This window comes from Tamandua tetradactyla, chromosome 7 (genome assembly GCF_023851605.1).
Source record: "Tamandua tetradactyla isolate mTamTet1 chromosome 7, mTamTet1.pri, whole genome shotgun sequence".
NCBI lineage: Eukaryota > Metazoa > Chordata > Mammalia > Pilosa > Myrmecophagidae > Tamandua > Tamandua tetradactyla.
In genome coordinates this window covers 9,304,025-9,323,454 of record NC_135333.1, presented here as the reverse complement: position 1 = coordinate 9,323,454, position 19,430 = coordinate 9,304,025, and the positions used below count along the sequence as shown (strand labels likewise).

Genomic DNA, 19,430 nt, shown 5'->3' with positions numbered 1-19,430 from the left:
CATTAATGAGTAGGCCCATATCTGGGTCATAGGAAATAAAGACTTTAAAAATAGGTCCTGTTTCAGCTAATGCTGCTAGAATGTATTATAGCAGAAATGAATGAGTTTTATAAAGGGGATTTATTAAGTTACAATTTTATAGTTAAGACCTCAAAAATGTCCTAATTAAGGCATCCAGGGAAAGATACCTTGATTCCAAAGAAAGGTCAATGTCTGCCACGTGGTAGACATGTGGCTGGCATCTAAGGTCCTTGCCTCCAATTCATTGTTTCCAGCTTCTGATTACAGTGGCTTTCTCTCCAAGCATCTGTGGGCCCTAACTTAACTTCTCCAGGACACAATTCTGGGTTTTATCGCTCAGCTTAACATCACCCACGGCCAGAGATTTCTTCTCTTCAAGCATCTGTGTCCTGGTTGCTCTAAGCATCAGTGTTGGCACTCCAAGCATCTACAAATGTCTGCATCTGTGTCAGCTATGAAATCTTTCTTTCTTTCTGAGCTCTGTTAAAGACTCCAATAAACTAATTAAGACCCATTTGAATGTGTGGAGTCACATCTCCATCTAATCACAAGAGCACACCCACAAAGGGGTATGTCATATCTTCATGGAAACAACCAAATTAAGAGGTTCTACCCTACATACTGGATCAGGATTAAAACGACATGGCTGCCCTTACAAATTTGAATTAGGATTTAAAGAATATGGCTTTTCTAGGGTACATAACAGTTTCAAACCAGCATAGATCCTAACTATGCTCAAAAACTAAAGGAAACCATGGATGGAGAACTAAAGGAATTCAGGAAATTTACTGATGAACAGAAAGAGGATGTCAGTTTAGACATGGAAATTATGAAAAGGAACAAAACATAGACTAAGGTCACAGTAAAGGAAATCAAAATACCCGAGATGGGTTCAGCAGCGAATTGGACTTGACAGAAGAAAGAATCAAAGAATTTGAAGATAAGACCCTTGAAATCATCCAACCTGAGAGGCAGAAAGAGGAAAGATGAAGAAATGTAAGCAGAGTCTGAGGAAACTGTGGGGCACCATAAAACATACCAATATACTCATTATGGGAGACCTAGAAAGAAAAGAAGAAGAGAAAGGAGCAGAGAGAACATTGAAAGAAATATTGGCTGCAAGTGTCCCAAATTTAATGAAAGATAGGAATATACACATGCATATGCTTAATGAACTTGAAACAAGATAAACCCAAATAGATATTTGCAACATATTTTAATCAAATTGTCAAATGTCAAAGACAAAGAGAGAATTCTGAGAGCCACAAGAGAGCAGCAACATGTTATAATCACGGGAGTCTCAGCAAGATTAAGTGTGAATCTCTCATTAGAAAACATGGAGGCAATAAGACTAGAATGTCATTTAAAGTGTTGAAGGCAAAAATTGCTAATCAAAACTTCTATATCTGGTAAAAACATCTTTCAAAAATGAAGGCCATATTAGACATTCCCAAATAAACAAAACCTGAGGGAGGATGACATAGAGACCTAAGACACACGCTGAAAACACTCCCCATATTTTCAGTGAGTAAAAAGACAATCGCAATTGCTTAAAACTTTGGAGGATTGTAGAGACTGGAGAAGGACTTCACTAGCACTGAATCAAAGAAAGAGAAAAACATCAGGTAGAAAACTTCTGTCCTGGGCCCCTGGTTCTATTCCTTCGAACTCACTTATTTATATGTAGCTTGGGAATTGCTCAAAGGCAGTGGTCTGATCCGTCCCAGCCCCCACTGGGGACACAGACTATCAATTCACTCATAGCGGTGAGTTAGAAGCCTATACACATGAAAGCAAAGGGACCCAATCCCCAATGAACCAGGGCAGAACCTAAGCTGCTGAGGAGTGCGGCATACCAATGGACCCCAATCAGTTGGGTAAGACAGAGAATAGAGAGAGAACACAGTAGAATGGTGGTTGCCAAATGGGCCCTCACTCAGTTCAAATACTGTCAGTTAGACCACCTAAAGCAGTAACCCACTTTTCTGGAATAACCTCATCTGGCTCCTTAGGGTGGGATACCCTAACAGGGAACAAACTGGAGCACAGAAAAACCTCAGAGAGAAAAAAAGAGGAGTTAAATTGAACTGCTTTAAGACAGGAGGTTCTCAGAATAGAAAAGTACAGGGAAACAGAGCTTACGTGAAGGAGATAAATTAAACAAATCATAGGAGTTGGGAAGAAAACTCTGCATAAAAACACACAGAACAGATCAAGATTCTAGAGAAGGAACAGAGAACAGGAAGCTTTTTCCTGGAGGTGAAATAATTATGCAAACATTGCAATCTTTTTTTTTTAATTGCCATCATAAGAACCGTACCACTTATCCAGGGTAAGAATCAGATGAAGAAGGGCTGAGAAAATCTCCTCAGCTAAACATGGACTAAAGGCCCAGAATAAGTTGGTCAAAGCAACCAACACATTAAGTATTAAGAGCTTAACACAAAGACAAGAAAAAATAAAGCCATAGAGAAGAGGGAGAAACTGACTTTCAGCGTTAAGTCATCAAGACAATCAGATGCCAAGACATAAGCAAAAAAAAAATTCTTGTTTCTTAACCATACTAAGAAGATATGTCAAGGGAATGAATTAAAATTTCAGAAGAGACACAGAATTTGGAGTAACTAATTAAACTAATTAAAGAAGTTCAAATACATTTTGTAAAGCAATTCAAGAGGATGAAGGAAAATATGGCTAAAGTTATAAAAGATATTAGAAAGACATTGTGTGAGTGTAAAAAATAATTTGAAAGTAAAAATAGAAATATAACAGAAATTATAGGGATGAATGTCACCAGTAGAAGAGATTAAAATACACTAGAGGCACAAAACAGCAGATTTGAAGAGGCAGAAGAAATGATCAGTGATCTGGAAAACAGAACAATCAAAATCTTACAGACAGAAGAACAGATAGAGAAAAGAAAAGAAAAAAATATTAAGCAGTATCTTAGGGGCTTTCAGTGACCACACTAAATGCACAAAACAACCTGTCCTTGGTGTCCCAGAAGAAGAGAAGGCAAAGGGGGCAGGAGGAATAACTGAGGAAATAATGACTGAGAATTTCCCAACTCTTATTAAAAGCAAATATCTATATCCAAGACACGCAATGAACTCCAAACAGAATAAATCCTAGTAGACCTACTCAGACACATACTAATCAGAATGTCAAAAGCCAAAGATCAAGAGAAAATTCTGAAAGTAGCAGTAGAAAACCAATTGATCACATATAAGAGATACTCAATAAGATTAAAAGCATATTTCTCATCAGAAACTACGGAGATAGGAAGGCAGTGGTGTAATATATTAAGGTACTGAAAGAATAAAACTGCCAACCTCAAATTCTTTATCCAGCAAAACTGTCCTTTAAAAATGAGTGAAAATTTAAAATATTCACAGATAAATAGAAACTGAGGGAATCTGTTCACCACAGCCATGTCCTACAGAATTAGTAAAGAGAATTCTGCAGGTTGAAAGAAAAAGAAGAGAGTGGCTTGGAGTAATGAGAAGAAATGTACATTCTCAGTAAGTGTAAATAAATGGGTAAATGCAGAACCCAAAGGTATTGTATCCTCAATATACAATGCTATTCTTTAATTCATATAAAAACATCAGAATACAATTGAACAAGAAAAGGGCATATTTCCTGAAAATGCACATGAAAAATATAAAGTGAAGTGGAACAAAAATAACAGAAAGAAGGAACAGAGGGATATAGGAGCAGAGGACCTGTATGCTATTGAAGCTAAAATGGTATCTTCTCAAATTAGTATGCTATAGATGTAGGGTGTTGTACCAGTTTAAAACTATTATGTTCCCTCTAAAAGCCATGTTTTAATCCTGATTCAATCTTGTGGGGTGAGACCTATTGTTTAGGGTGGGGAACTTTGAATGGATTGTTTGCGTGGAGATATGACACACCTGATTGTGGGTGTAGCCTTTTGATTAAATGGACATGGAACTTCACCCACTCAAGGTGGGTCTTGATTTAGTTTACTAGACTCCTTTAAAAGGAGAAATATTTTTGAGAAATCTCAGATGCAGACGCTTGGAGAACAGTTGCTTCAGAGCTGACAGAGACAGGGATCTTTGGAAATGCTTGGAGTGCCAACAGAGAGAGCTGATGCCTAACCACAGGCAAAGCCCAGCAGATGTCGCCATATGCCTTCCCAAGAGATGCTAAGCAAGCCAGAACCCAGAGTTGTGTCCTGAAGGAGCTAAGTGAAGGTCCACAAATGCTTAGAGAGGAAACCACTGGTATCTGAAGCTAGAAGCAACAGAACCAGGAGCAAGGACCAGCCAAGACTAGCCATGTGCCTTCCCATGTGACAGACATTGACTTTTCTTGAGTCAAGGTATCTTTTCCTGGATACCTTAGTTTGGACATTTTTCTGCCCTTACAACTGTAAACTTGTAGTATAATTAATTCCCTTTATAAAATCCATTCCATGTCTGGTATATTGCATTCTGGCAGCTTTAGCAAACTAAAACAGGTGTGTAATATAAATCCCAGTATAACCATAAATTAAGTATTTTTAAATTATATAGAAACAAAAATAAGAAAGGGATCACTTAATCATATCATGAAGATCTATAATAGGGACTTCTGGGGAAAATAGCAAAATAGGGAGCTCCAGAATTCAGTCCTTCTACCAAAACAATGTTTAAACAGTCAAAAACACCCTGAACCAATAGTTTGGAACTCTAGAGGTGACAAAAACACTGTGCAGCATCCAGAGAAGAGTGGGAGGAGGAGGCTGACAATTTACAGTAAAGCAAATAAAAGATTCTCTCTACACAGCTGCTACCAGTACCCATTCCCCACTCTTGTGGAGTCTGCCATGGGTACAGCCCTTGGCTAGCTTAGTGGTGAAAGACAGGGACATTAAAATCCTCTTCCCCAAGACCAGGACTGGGCACAACTGATCACTGACAACCACCTATGATTAGTGAATTCAGAGCACTGGGTCCTAGCTCAGAGGGCAGCTATTGCTTCAATGTGCCCCAGATGACCACTGTTTCAATCCCACTCTCAAAAAGACACTGGCAGTCATTGGCTCAATCCCACCCTGAAAAGGTGGTAGCAGTCACTTTTTTAATACTTCCTGGACAGAGGTGGAAGCAGATGAGATTTAAGGATGCAGTGCCTCCTCAGGGCTGTGGGGGGCAGTTAGCTAAAGGGCTGCATTTGCTGGCAGGCCAGAAAAGCTCAGCTTTGGGGAAATGTTGGAGAATCTCTTAATGCTCCTGCTGTTTCCCTCCCCAGGGCACTCTGAAGCCAGTCTGCACCCATTCTGTGACTCTATGGCACTGCTTTGGCTTGAAAGACTGACTTGAGACAGCTTTCTCTGCCATGGCCACCACCCACCCTGGAATCTGCCTCAGGCAAAAGCAGCTTGAGACAATGACAAAGGTATAAAAAACCATAGAGGTAGACTGTCTTGGAAAGGCCAACCATCATCAAACACTCAGGAAATAGATGCCATATCCTGAGAAACAGAGGGGAAAACCAAACTCCTGCAAACAGGGGAACTCCAAAACAACTAACAAGCAATAGCCCAGGATAAGACAGAAGCACAGAAACCCAGTGGAAAATATGAACAATTCATTTGCTTTGGACTGCCCTTCCATAAAAAGAGGCTGAAGATCAATTAATTCTCTGTCTTATTACTTACTAGTTACAAAACTAAGATATAGACATCCAAGGGAATAAATCTGAGATTTAACATCATAAAACATTAAAATATGCAGTGCATGCAACACCAGAGTACAAGACAAACAAAAAAAACAGGAAATAAAGGCCCATCCAAAGGAAGAGAATACATAAGAGAAAACACTAATGAAGAAGATAGAATGTGGACAGACTGAACAAATTCTTTTAAAAATGATATTAAGAATATTCAAGGAGATGAAGGAAAGTACAGATAAAGAACAAAAGGTTATGAGGAAAACAATGAATGAACAATATGAGTGTTTAGGGAAAGAGAAATTTTAAAAAGGAACCAAACAAAACTACGGGAGTTGGAGACCACAATCACTGAAATGAAAGTGCCAGGAAGATTTCAATAACAGTTCTGAGATGGCAGAAGAAAAAATGAGTGAACTTGCAGACCAGACACTTGAAATGAGTTACACCGAGGGGCAGAAAGAAAAAAGAAATATTAAAAGTGAAAATAGCCTAAGGAATCTATGGGACACCATCAACCACACCAATATATAAAAGTCCCAGGGGAGAAGAAAAAGAGAAAGGAGGAACAGGAATATTCAAACAATAACAGAGAACTTTCCAAACTTAGCAAAAGACATGAGTGTGAACATCCAAGATCTTCAGAGAACAGCAAACAGGATAAAAGTCAGAAAAAATACACCCCATCATATATTGCTTATGTGATTGAAAACAAAGGACAAGGAGATAGTACTTAAAGATGAAAGAGAAAAACAATGTATTATGTACAAGGGAGATACAATTAGATCATGTGCCAATTTTTCATCACAATTCATTGAAGCAAGAAGGCAGTGGGTTGAAATACTTAAAGTAATAAAAGAAAATAACAGCCAGGCTTGAATTTTATATCTGGTTAGACTTTTTTCCAAACATGAGGAAAACATTAAGACATTCTCAGACACACAAAAGCCGAGGGAGTTCATCACCACTAGACCTGCCCTATAAGCAATGTTAAAGGGAGATCTACAGACTGAAAGAAAGGTCATCAGACAATGAGTGGGTCAAAGAAGCATAAAGAATGAAAGACCTCCAGTGAAGGTAACCATTTGGGTAATTAAAATGCTAGTACCATTTTATTGCATTGTTTGGTATGTAAGTCAACTTCTTAATTTCTAAAATGTAAATGCCTAGAAAGTAATGATAAATCCATGGTTTTGGACATACCATGTATGGTGGTACAAATGGTAGCAAGCACACAAAAATGGTGGGGGTACAGAGGGGTGTAAGACAAGTATATATGCATGCTATTAAAGTTAAATTCGTATCAAAGCAACTATGATTGTCATATATCAAGGATGTTAAATTTTATACCCATGCTAACCAAAAGTAAAAAATGAAAAATATATCAGATAGAAACAAAAAGGCACTCAATATGGTACAAAACAAAAAATCAAACAAATATAAAAGTAGGCATCAATAGGAGTGAAAGCATAAAAGGTATATGATTTTCAAATGTTAAACAGCAAAATGGTGGGAAAAAATCCTGTATTTTCAGTAGTGAATTTCAATGTGAATAGTTAAACTCTCCAGCAAAGTGCAGAGACTGACAAAACGGGTTAAAAAAAAAATGACCCAACTAATTGCTCTCTGCAAAATATTCAGCTTAAAGTCAAATATACAAGTAGGTTGAGAGTGAAAGAATAGAAAAAATATACCATGAAAGTAGTAAGCAAAGGAGAGCTGGGCTAGGCTGTGCTGATACAGGGTAAATTAGACTTTAAGTCAAAAACAGTTATAAAAGACAAAGATAGCTGTGCTGGTATGTCCCCTAGAAAAGCCATGTTTTAATCTAAATCCCATTTCCTAAAGGCAGAATAATCCCTATTCAATACTGTATGTTTGAAACTGTAATCAAATCATCTCCCTGGAGATGTGATTTAATCATGAGTGGTTGTTAAACTGGATTAGGTGACAACAAGTCACCACCCATTTGGGTGGGTCTTGATAAGTTTCTGGAGTCCTATAAAAGAGGAAACATTTTGGAGAATGAAAGAGATTTGGACAGAGCAGAGAATGCTGCAACACCACGAAGCAGAGAGTCCACAAGCCAGTGACCTTTGGCAATGAAGAAGGAAAACGCCTCCTGGGGAGCTTCATGAAACAGGAAACCAGGAGAAGAAGCTTGCAGATGACACCATGTTCACCATGTGCCATTCCAGATGACAGAGGAACCTGATTTTGTTCACCATGTGCCTTTCCAGATGAGAGAGAAAATGTGACTGTGTTCACCATGTGCCTTCTCACTGGAGAGAAACTCTGAACTTCACTGGCCTCCTTGAACCAAGGTATCTTTCCCCCTGGATGGCTTTGATTGGACATTTCTATAGATTTGTTTTAATTGGGACATTTTCTCAGCCTTAGAACTGTAAGCTAGCAACTTATTAAATTCTTCTTTTTAAAAACCATTCCATTTCTGGTATATTGCATTCTGGCAGTTAACAAGCTAGGACAATAGCCATTACATATTGGTAAAGGGGAAAATTCAGTAGGAAGATGTAACAATTATAAATATAGATGTATCCAATGGCAGAGCATCAATATATATGAAGCAAATACTTTCAGATGTGAAGGGAGAAATTGTTCTACATTAATAGTAGGGGGCTTTAACAAATCACTCTCAACAATTAATAGGACATTTAGTCAGAGGAGCAATAAGAAATAAGAGGACTTGAATGATAGACAAAACCAACTAGACCTAACAGACATATATACAACAATGTACCTAATGAAAATAGAATATACATTCTTCTCAAGCACACCTGGATCACTATTCAGCATAGACCACATACTGAGTCACAAAACAAGTCTGAATAAATTAAAAGATATTGAATCATACCATGTATATATTTTCACTACAATTGAATGAAAGTAGAAATCAATAACAGAGAAATGAAAAAATGCACAAATATGTGGAAATTAAAGAACATACTCTTAAGGAAACAATGGATTAAAAAGGAAATCAGATGTGAAATTAGGAAATATCTTCAAGGGAATGAAGATGAAAATAACAACACACCAAAAGTTATAAGGATGCAGTGAAGGTAGCACAAAGAGGGAAATAAATAGCTTTAAATATCTACATTTAAAAAGAAGAAAGACTTCAAATCAGAGACACACCTCAAAACTGGGACAAGTAAAAAAAGAACAATAAACTAAGCCCAAGGCAAGTAGAAGGATGGAAATAATAAAGATTAGAGAAGAGATAAAAGAAATAGAAAACAATAGAATGTCAACAAACCCAAAAGTGAGTCCTTGAAAAGATCAGTAAAAGTGATAAATATTTAGCTAGAGTGCCAAAAGAAAAAAAGAGCAGATACAAATGACAAAAACAAGAAATAGAAAGGGGGATATTACTACTGACCCTGCTGAACTAAAAAGGACTATACATGGACACTATGAACAATGTATGCCAATAAATTAGATAACCTAGAAGAAATGGACAAATCTTTAGAAACATACAAACTACCAACCTTGTCTCCAGAAGAAATAGAGGAGCTCAACAAATCTAACACTAATAAAGAGATTGAATAATAATAAAAAATCTTCAAACAAAGAAAATCCCAGGGCCAGATGGCTCCACAGGGTAAATCTGCCAAACATTCTAAGACATAGCTGCAATTCTGCTCTAACTCATCAAAAATTGAAAAGGAGCTATCACTCCTAACTCTTTCTATAAGGCCCAAATCACCCACATACCAAAGCCGGGTAAAGATAACACAAGAGAAAAAAAAACACATAGACAAATATCTCTTATGAATATAAATGCAACACGTCTCAATAAAATTAAAAAGATTGAAATTCTAAAAAGTGTCTTCTCTGAATATAATGGAATGAAGCTGGAAATCAATGAGGTAGAGAACTCGAAAATCCAGAAACAAATGGAAACTAAATAACATACTCTAAAGCAATCACTGGGCCAAAGAAAAAATTCCAAGAGAAATAATTAATATAGAGAGATGAACCAAAATGAGAACAAGATATGTCAAAACTTATGGGATGCAGCAAAGGCAGTGTTAAGAGGGAAATTTATAGCCTTTAACCCTTACACTGAAAAGGAAGAGCTAAAATAATTAACCTAATTGTACTCCTATAAGACAGAACTAGAGACAGAACAGCAAACTAATCCCAAAGCAAGCATAATGAAGACATAACAAAGATTAGAGCAAAATACACGATACTGGGAAAAAAACAATAGAGAGAATTGCCAAAAGCAAAAGTTGGTTCTTTGGAAAGATCAATAAAATTGACAAACCCTTAGCTAGACTGAAAAAGACAAAAAAAAAAAGAAGGTGCCAACAAAATAAGAAATGAGAGAGAAGCCATTGCTACTGACACCAAGGAAATACAATAGATCACTAGAGTATACTATGAACAACTTTTTTATTGTTTCCTTGTATTGTTTCAAGTTGGGACTGCTTACTGGAGCCCTTTAAGATGGAACAATTTTGGAAAAAGCTGAGATCTACCAGAGCCAACTAAACTGACAGAGCACCAGGGAAACTGTTGACGAAGCCTGGGAAGACAACTAGCAGATGTCATCATGTGCCTTTCAAGCTAAGAGAGAAACCCTGATCATCGTCAGCCTTCTTGGACCAAGGTACCTTTCTGTAGATTACTTAATCTGGACGTTGTTATAGCCTTGCCTTAATTTGGACATTTTCATAGCCTTAGAGCTGCAAATTTGCAACTTATTAAATTCCCCTTTTTAAAAGCCATTCCAGTTCTGGTATATCACATCCTGGCAGCTTGCAAACTAAAACACTACTCAAAGCAATTTATAAAGTCAACACAATCCCAATAAAAATTCCAACAACCTTCTTTGAAGAAGTGGAAGAGCCAATCATCAAATTTATATGGAAAGGTAAGGCACCCTAAAGCCATTTTGGGAAAAAATGAAGTTGGAGGACTCATAGTTCCCAGGTTTAAAACCTGTTACAAAGCCACAGTAATCAAAACCACATTATAGTGGCACAAGGACAGACTCATAGACTAATGGCATATAATTGAGAACTCAGAAATCAACCTTCATGTTTATGGTCAACTGATTTTTGACAAGGTGGTAAAGATCAGTCAACTGATTTTTGACAAGGTGGTAAAGATCAGTCAATTGGTAAAGAATAGTCTTTTCAATAAATGGTGCTGGGAAAACTTAATCTCCACTTGCAAAAAAAAAAAGAAAAAGAAAAGAAAGGAGAATTACCTCACACCAGGTATAAAAAATCAACTCAAAATTGATCAAAAACATCAATAAAAGAAGTAAAAGTATCAAAGTCCTAGAAGAAAATGTAAAGACGCATCCTCAGGATTTTGTGTTAGGCAATCGTTTCTTAGACTTTATACCCAAAGCACAAGAAACAAAAGAAAAAAAAAATAGGACCTCATCAAAATTAAATTCTTTTTGCCTCAAAGGACTTTATCATGAAACTAAAATGGCAACCTACACTATGGGAGAAAATATTTGAGAACCACATATATGATAAAGGTTTACTATTCAGAATATATTTAAAAAATCCTTCAACTCATCAAAAAAAAAATTCCCGCAACCCAATTACAAAATGGGCAAAGTCTTGACCAGAACATTTCTCCAAGAACAAATACAAATGCATAAAAAGCACATGAAAAGTTGTTCAACTTCTCTCACAAATAGGGAAATGCAAATCAAAACTTTAATGAGATTATTTCATATCTACTATTAAAAAAAAACTTGTAGAAAACTACAAGTATTGAAGATGATGTGGTGAAACAGGAAGGCTCATTCATTGTTGATATGAATGCAAAATGGTGTATCTACTACGGAAAACATGCTGGCAGCTCCTCAGGAAGCTAAGTATTGAATTACCATATGACCCAGCAATCTTGCAACTAGATATCTGCCCAGAAGAATTGAAAACAGGGACTCAAGCAAATATTTTCAAACCTATGTTCATAGTGGTATAATTCACAATTGCCAAAAGATAGATGCAATATAACTGTCCTAGAACCAATCAATGAATCAACAATATGTTGCATATACATACATTGGAATACTATCATCCCTAAAAAGGAATGCAAACCTGATGTTGTGATAACAGGGATAAGCCTTGAGTACATTATGCTGAGTGAAGTAAACTAGATACGAAAGGACAAATATTGTATGATTTCACTGATGTGAACTTAATTAGAATAAAAGCAAAGTTAAAATCTAGAATATAGGTTACCAGGGGATAGACTGGGATTAAAGAATGGGCAGTTGAGGCTTAATTTGTACAGAATTTCTGTTTAGGTTGATTGCAAAGGTTTGGAAATGGATGGCGGTAATGGAAGCACAATATTGTAAGTATAAATTAATACCACTGAATTATATAGGTGAATGTGGTTATAAGAGGAAAACTTAGGTGATATGTGTTATTAGAATAAAAATTAAAAGGTAAAACATAGGTCTGTGCAGCACTGTGAATTCTATTTTAGGCAATGGACTGTAGTTAATAGTAAAAATATAAAAATGTATTAGTGTTGTACCTTTGTTATAATGTTATAATTCATGAAAGAACAAGGTGGTAATAATAAAGTAGTTGATATACGGGGAAAATATACCACACTTAGATTATGGACCATAGTCAATAGTGCCATTTAAATAATCTACCATCATGTAATAAAAGTAACCACTGTTAAAAAAAAATAGTACAGTTGCAATAAAAAGTGCTATCATCAATAGAAACAAATGTTTTACACCAATGTAAGTTTTTGGTGAGGTGGTGTATAGGAATCCTGTATTTCATGCATGATTGTTCTGTAAATCCACAAACTGCCTTATAGAAAATTTGCCTTATAAAAAATTTTTAAAAGAACAGCTAAGAGAATTTATCACCACCCTAGTCCTTTGAGAGAAGCTAAAGAGAGTTCTGCAGATTGAAAAAAGAGGACAATAGAAAACAGATCAAAACCACGTGATGATCTCTGGTGAAAAAAATGCATGTGTAAACACAATGGCTAGTATTGTATTTTTGGTTTTTAACTCCACTTTTTACATTAGGCAAGTACATTAAAAGTAATTATAAATCAGTATTTCTGTACTTGTGATGGATAAATATGCAAAATTTCTGGCAAGAACTACATAAAAGTGGGGGGTGGGGATAAAGGGGTAAAGGAACATAGTTTGTGTATACTACTGAAGTTAACTTTGTTGGAAAGCAAACAAGATTGTTTTAGATTTAGGATGTTAAATTTAAGCCTCGCAGCAACTACAAAGAGATCAGGAGAATATGCAATCTCCTAGCCACAGAAAGTATACAAAAATTCACCAGGGGCAAGGATAAGGGAAATGCGGAATTAATGCCTAACAGGTATAGAGTTCATTGAAATCGGGAAAGTTTTAGTAATGGATGGTGGCAAGGAGGTACCACATCGTTGCATATGTAATTAATCTCATGGAATGGTATGCTTGGAAGTGGTTGAGATGGGAAAGCTTATGTTGCATATATGTTCCCACAATTATAAAAATTGCAGTACATGATTCTGGATGGAATTTAACAAGGGAGGAGAAAAGGCTCAAAAGAAGACTGAGACATATGGAACTTTCGGAAGATAGACTATAAGCTTTATATGAATATTAAATTTCTTGAACTTGATAACTGCATTCAAGGTAGTTATATAAATGAATATCCTTGTTCTTAGGAAATGCACTTGGCAGTACTAAAGAGTATGATGTATATAACCTTTACTCAAATGTTCAGTAAATGGATTGATAAATAGATGGATGATGAGCTAGATGGATTGACTGATAGATGAATAGCTGAAGACAAATAGACAGATAGATGGATGAAGGATTGCCAGAGAAAGAATAAATGATAAAGCAAATGTGACAAAATGTTAAAATTGTGGATCTCGGTATTAGGGTGGATGGGGGGATGTTAGAGTTCTCTGTATGGGTTTTGAATTATTTTGCAATTGTCTTGTAAGTTTGAAATTATCTCAAAACAAAAAGTTAAAACAAACAAACTAACAACAACAACAAAAGAATCCTGATGGAAAAATTGAGTTGGGGTACAACAGTCAAAAAATTTATGCATGATAGATAAAAGAAGATAGTGACTTAGTAAAAATCACATGTCTTTATACATGGTTAAAACATATATATAAATATTACATTTAACGGTCACTTTAACTTGACAAAAAGCTAATTGCTTATGGAATACTTGTTGGAAGGGTTATAGTTTGTGATTATTATGAAGTGGTGGGAGGTAGGATATTAGGATGTGGGAGGCATGGATGGGGACCACACACGTGGTAAACTGAGGCAGCTAGTAGATGTCTGAAGGCTGTGAATGGGTGCTTCATTCTTTTCTGTAAGACAGGTTTCAGCTGGGGTAAAGTTTTCTGCATTCACCTAGTGTTTTTCTCAGACAACTACATGAATAAGAAATTTGAAACTTACATTATACTCCATTTATTCCACAATGTATCAATTGCGTTGGAATAAATTCACATGTTCAAATTAGGCATTTTAGCTATACTGACTATATATATCACTATGAGTATATTCCAACCTTATCCAGTCCATCCTGAAGAGAATTCTGACAAATGACAAATGTATAGATAAGCCAGCAAAATAGCCTGTAGGACTTTGAGTGGGATGAATAAAGGAATAACAAATACAGTGGTCTAGGCGAAATTCATCTTTTAAATTTATGTTCCACATGATCGAGGTTTGGGGGATTAAATTTTTCTCTCTTATCCCATGTGGCTCATTAAGTAAGATAAGTATCTTGAGAGGGTTTCCCTACCCTTTCATAGCCATGTGGGTTTCAGGGAAAAGTAGAGAGTGAGTTCAGTGCCCTTCATTTTAGGAACTAAGTCAAAGAGACAAAGCACGTTCTAAGTGTTGATATGAAGTTGGCCCTAGCTACTCTGCATAGGCTATAATAATAATATAATGCAAAAGCTTAGATCATAGAAATTATTTGCCTAGAAAGTCATTGAGCAAATGCCATTTCAAGGCCAGATAGTTGAGAAAGGGTAAAAGACAAAATAAAAATATTGAGAAGGTGACTAATGCTGATATAAGTATGGCTAATATTGGTCATCATTAGATTCAGTATCTGCCTAACTCATGACAATCAAAGTGTACCAATCAGCAACAGGAGAGTGTCAAAACTCTATTGAAGAAGAAAGGGGAAGAATTACTAAACTGAATAAAATGATGTTCTTAGATAAGAGCTTAATTTTCCACATATTAATCTACACATTTTATTTAATTCCAATTAAAACACCAATGACAGCATTTGGGAGAAGATAGTGTTGACAAAATTGAGAGTTAAATTTGCTGGGAAAATATGGTAAAATGTCCAGCATGTATGCCACACTGGGCAAACATTTTAAAACTTGATGAAACACTGTACCTGAGGCAATGTGGTTAAACACCTCCTCTCAAATATGATTACAAATAGGTGGGGCAGGTTGAGGGGCAATGTGTCAATATCAGCAGAATAAATGACATACCTTTTTATCCAGCAGTTTTACTGTTCAGAAATTCATCCTATAGATTTATTTGTGGAAGTATGTGTGGGTGTTCCTTGAAACATCATATTTAAACAGTTTAAAACACTACACTTTAAAAATAACAAAAGCTAATACTTAAAGAATGACCACAGTTTTTAATTTGGCAGTCCTTAAGTCAATAAATTCTCAATCCTTAGATGATTCTATTGCCAAAATACAGTTTAAAAAAGTTTATCTTAAGATAGGTAACCAAGAATTCTGTGAATCAGATAGTTAATTGATTCATTAATTAATACTAAATTACTGAAAGATAATAAATGATTGATTTTTGTGTTGCAAAGTCATCTGGGAAATGCATTTTTGGACTTTTGCTTTTTATTGTCATTGTTTTGTTTGTTTATTTGTATGTTTGTTTTTCATTCCTATCTTCTGTTCATTACATGGATTTGGAACAGCTGTTCAGCAAAACTGTACAGTGCATCAAGCACAATTATTCCATTCAAATGATATTAAATTTGTACTTAAATACTGTATCTTGTTTTCACAGAACTAGCATTCTTTCCTATGTAGGATTGTAGTATCCATAAGGTACTCGTCTCTTTAATGTATATTCTCATACATTTCTTTATTTGTGCTCATCTGAAGAAAAAAAAAGAATCACTGGAAGATTGGCAATATCTGAATTTAAGCCAGTGTAAACCTTCAGTAATCAAATCACTATGGTATTGATTAAAGGATAACACCTAGTTCAATGGAATAAAATAGAGAATCCAAATAGACCCACATACATATAAAATTTGATTTATAACAAAGCTAATTTAGCAATACCATGAAGGTAGGGAAGACTTCAACAAATAATGCTAGAACAACTTAATTATGTATAGAAAAATGTGGATGCTGTTCAGTTGACCCTTACTACACACCCATTACAAAATTTAACTAAATGTATCATGGATCAAATGTAAAATGTATAATTTTAAAGTTTTGAAAGAAAATCTAGGAGAAAATATTTTTGGCCTTTGCAAGGCAAAGATTTTTAGATAGGTCGTGAAAAACAAAACTGACCAAATTAAAATTATACATCGTACAATAAAAAATTAAAAATAAATAAAAATAAAAATTAAAGCCTTCCCCCTTTAAAAGAAAACTTGAAGAAAATAAAAAGGCAAGTCATAGAATGGATGAAAATGTTTGCAATAAAAAATTTATCAAGTTTTATCCAAAAATATAAACTACCATTGCAATTAAATAATGTGATTTAAAACCCTTTAAAATGGACAAAATACTTGAACAGATCCTTCACATATTAATTATCTATTGCCATAGTCAAGGTTTTGTCCAGGGATGCAGTTTCATATGAGGCTTGACTTAGGGAAGACTCCACTTCCAAAATAAGCAGTTGTGTTTAGAATTCAGTTTTTTGCATTTTTATGATTAAGTGCTTGGCTTCTTTGCAGAATGTTGGCTAGAGGTTCCCTGCAATTCCTTGTCACGTGGGATTCCCCAATAAGGTCACTTACTTTCTCACAGTCAATAAGGAAGGAACAAACTCCAGCAAGATGGTGGTACAATCTTACCTAATGTGAGCAGGCACAACTCATCACCTTTGCTGTGCTCTGTTGGTCACAGGTCCCACCCACACTGACGGGGAAGGAATCACATGATGTGAACACAATGAGGTGGAGCTCATGGGGTTCAACTGAGGGGTCTGACTAACATACCTCCCTATTAAAGACAGGGCTAAAAAGCTCCTGGGTGTTGCTCAGCATCATTAGTCTTCAGGAAAACACAAAATAAACCCACATTATGATATCACTACACACTAACTAGATTATAGAAAGTTTAAAAGCCTAAAGATAGCAAGTGTATGTGAGGATATATAGTAATTGGATCTCACATTTTGTAGGTGGAAATGTAAACTTTATTGCCAATTTTTAAAATTTTTTAATTTTTCATGGGCAGGCACCAGGAATCGAACCCAAATCTCCAGCATGGCGGGCGAGAACTCTGCCACTGAGCCACCATGGCCTGCCTGCCAGTTTTTTTTTTTTTTTTAAGTCTTACATATATCTACTATATGACCTATCCATTCCATTCCTAGTAATTTTTTCAATAATTGAAAAGACACGCCCTATAACAGCTCTATTTGTAATAGACCAAAGCTGGAAATAACTCATATCCATATGATAAAAACTATGCAGCAATTAGAAAATGAACAACTGAAAAATGCAATAATATAGATAAATCTTTAAAGATTTTTCAACCTGAAAAAAAAATCAAACAACAACAAAAAGGTTTATATTATATGATTCTAGCTTTATAGCATTCTAGAAAAGGGAAATTAATTTATGGTGACAAAATACAGATTAGTAGTTGCCTGTGGCTGGGAATAAAAGATACAGATTAGTAGTTGCCTGTGGCTGGGAGTAAAAGGAAGAATGGATCACAAAGGATCTTTAAGAAATTCCAGGTAGGGGATGACTAGTAGTCTGTATTTTTTTTATAGTGATTTCACAGTAGCTTTATACATCTGTCAAAGATCTTTGCAATGTATGTTTTCAATTAATGCCAATTATTGTACATAAATTACTCCTCAGTGTACTTTAAAAATAAAAAGGAATACCGTAGTTAAAAAATGAAAAGGACTCCAAAAAATATTAAAGGCGCTCATCTACTTTCTTCCCTTGCTTAGACATTTCTCTGATATTTGCTTGCAAAGTGGGTGTTCTAGTTTGCTAGCTGCCAGAATACAATATACCAGAGACGGGATGGCTTTTACAAAGGGGGAATTTAATAAGTTGCTAGTTTACAGTTCTAAGGCCGAGAAAATGTCCCAATGAAAACAAATCTATAGAAATGTCCAATCAATGGCAGCCAGGAAAGATACCTTGGTTCAAGAAGGCCAGTGAAGTTCACGGTTTCTTTCTCAAGTGGAAGGGCACATGGTGAACACAAAGTTTCTCTCTCAGCTGGAAGGGCACATGGCGAACACAGTGTCATCTGCTAGCTTTCTCTCCTGGCTTCTGGTTTCATGAAGCTCCCCGGGAGGCGTTTTCCTTCTTCATCTCAAAGGTCTCTGCTTGTGGACTCTCTGCTTTGCGGTGCTCCTCTCTCTGAATCTCCCACTCTCCAAAACATTTCATCTTTTATAGGACTCCAATAAACCAATCAAGACCCACCCAAATGGGTGGAGACATGTCATCACCTAATCCAATTTAACAACCAGTCTTGACTAAATCACATCATCCAGGGAGATGATCTGATTACAGTTTCAAACATACAGTATTGAATAGGGATTATTCTACCTTTATGAAATAGGATTTTGATTAAAACATGGCTTTTCTAGGGGGCATCCATCCTTTTAAACCAGCACAATGGGCTTAGATTTGGTTTGGAATTTCTTTGGCAATTCAACAGTTAAGAACAGCTGTTAGAACAGAGTGATAAAGAAAAAGGTCACCAAGGAGTAGAATTTCCCTTTTCTGTCAGCAAGAAATCAATGGTAAGTCTTGTCATTCAAGCAGAAGGATTACAGGGACATGGTATAAGAGAAAGGGACAACATGGTGATTAGTTGGGCAGAAGTGTCATAGACACCTGCTTCATAACATAAAAATCCTCCAAACTGCTGCTAGATGATTCCTTCTTTCACCATTGCACCTTGATTAAGATTGATAACCACTCTATTATACAATTTAAATGGCAAATGCATTTGCAGCTAACTCATTTTTAAAGCACTCAAAATCCAATTTATCTTCCTGACAGTACGTGTTCTGATGTAACTCTACTTTTATAGGTTCAGTATGGAAATTCTATATAATTCAGTCATAGAACACAAAGTTGGTAGCGGGAAACATGGGACACGCAGAAGAGCCAGAGGTGTGTAAAAATAGGTTTAAAGTCTTGGAAAATGGAATTTTAATTATAAAAAATTAGACTCTAAAGGAATTAGACAAAAGCAAGAGAGTAAATTAAATTATAAATTCAAAAAGTAGATGCTATACTTTTCCAAATGTACCTTCTATAAGTAAAATATTTGAGCATAACTTCTACATTTATTTATTTTATTTAATCATTAATTATAACATTAGTATCAGCAATATTATGTGCATTACAAAATATTAGCAAAAGAGGAAATAAACAAGCTTTGAAAGCATTGAAAATTTCATTTCCTTTATCAACAGTATGATAAATCAAAACTGGGTATCTATT

General features: G+C 35.6%; 1 long non-coding RNA gene across 1 annotated transcript in view; it reads right to left on the bottom strand.

The window, feature by feature from the left end:
- The window catches only part of LOC143689474 (uncharacterized), a 46,898-nt gene extending 29,957 nt beyond the window's left edge, over window positions 1-16,941 (bottom strand). The window contains exons 1-2 of the long non-coding RNA XR_013178800.1: window positions 16,797-16,941; window positions 14,005-14,064 (exon numbers count right to left, since the gene is read on the bottom strand). This is a non-coding gene — a long non-coding RNA (uncharacterized LOC143689474). The remainder of the gene's footprint in view (window positions 1-14,004; window positions 14,065-16,796) is intronic.
- Between the last annotated feature and the right edge of the window lie 2,489 nt (window positions 16,942-19,430).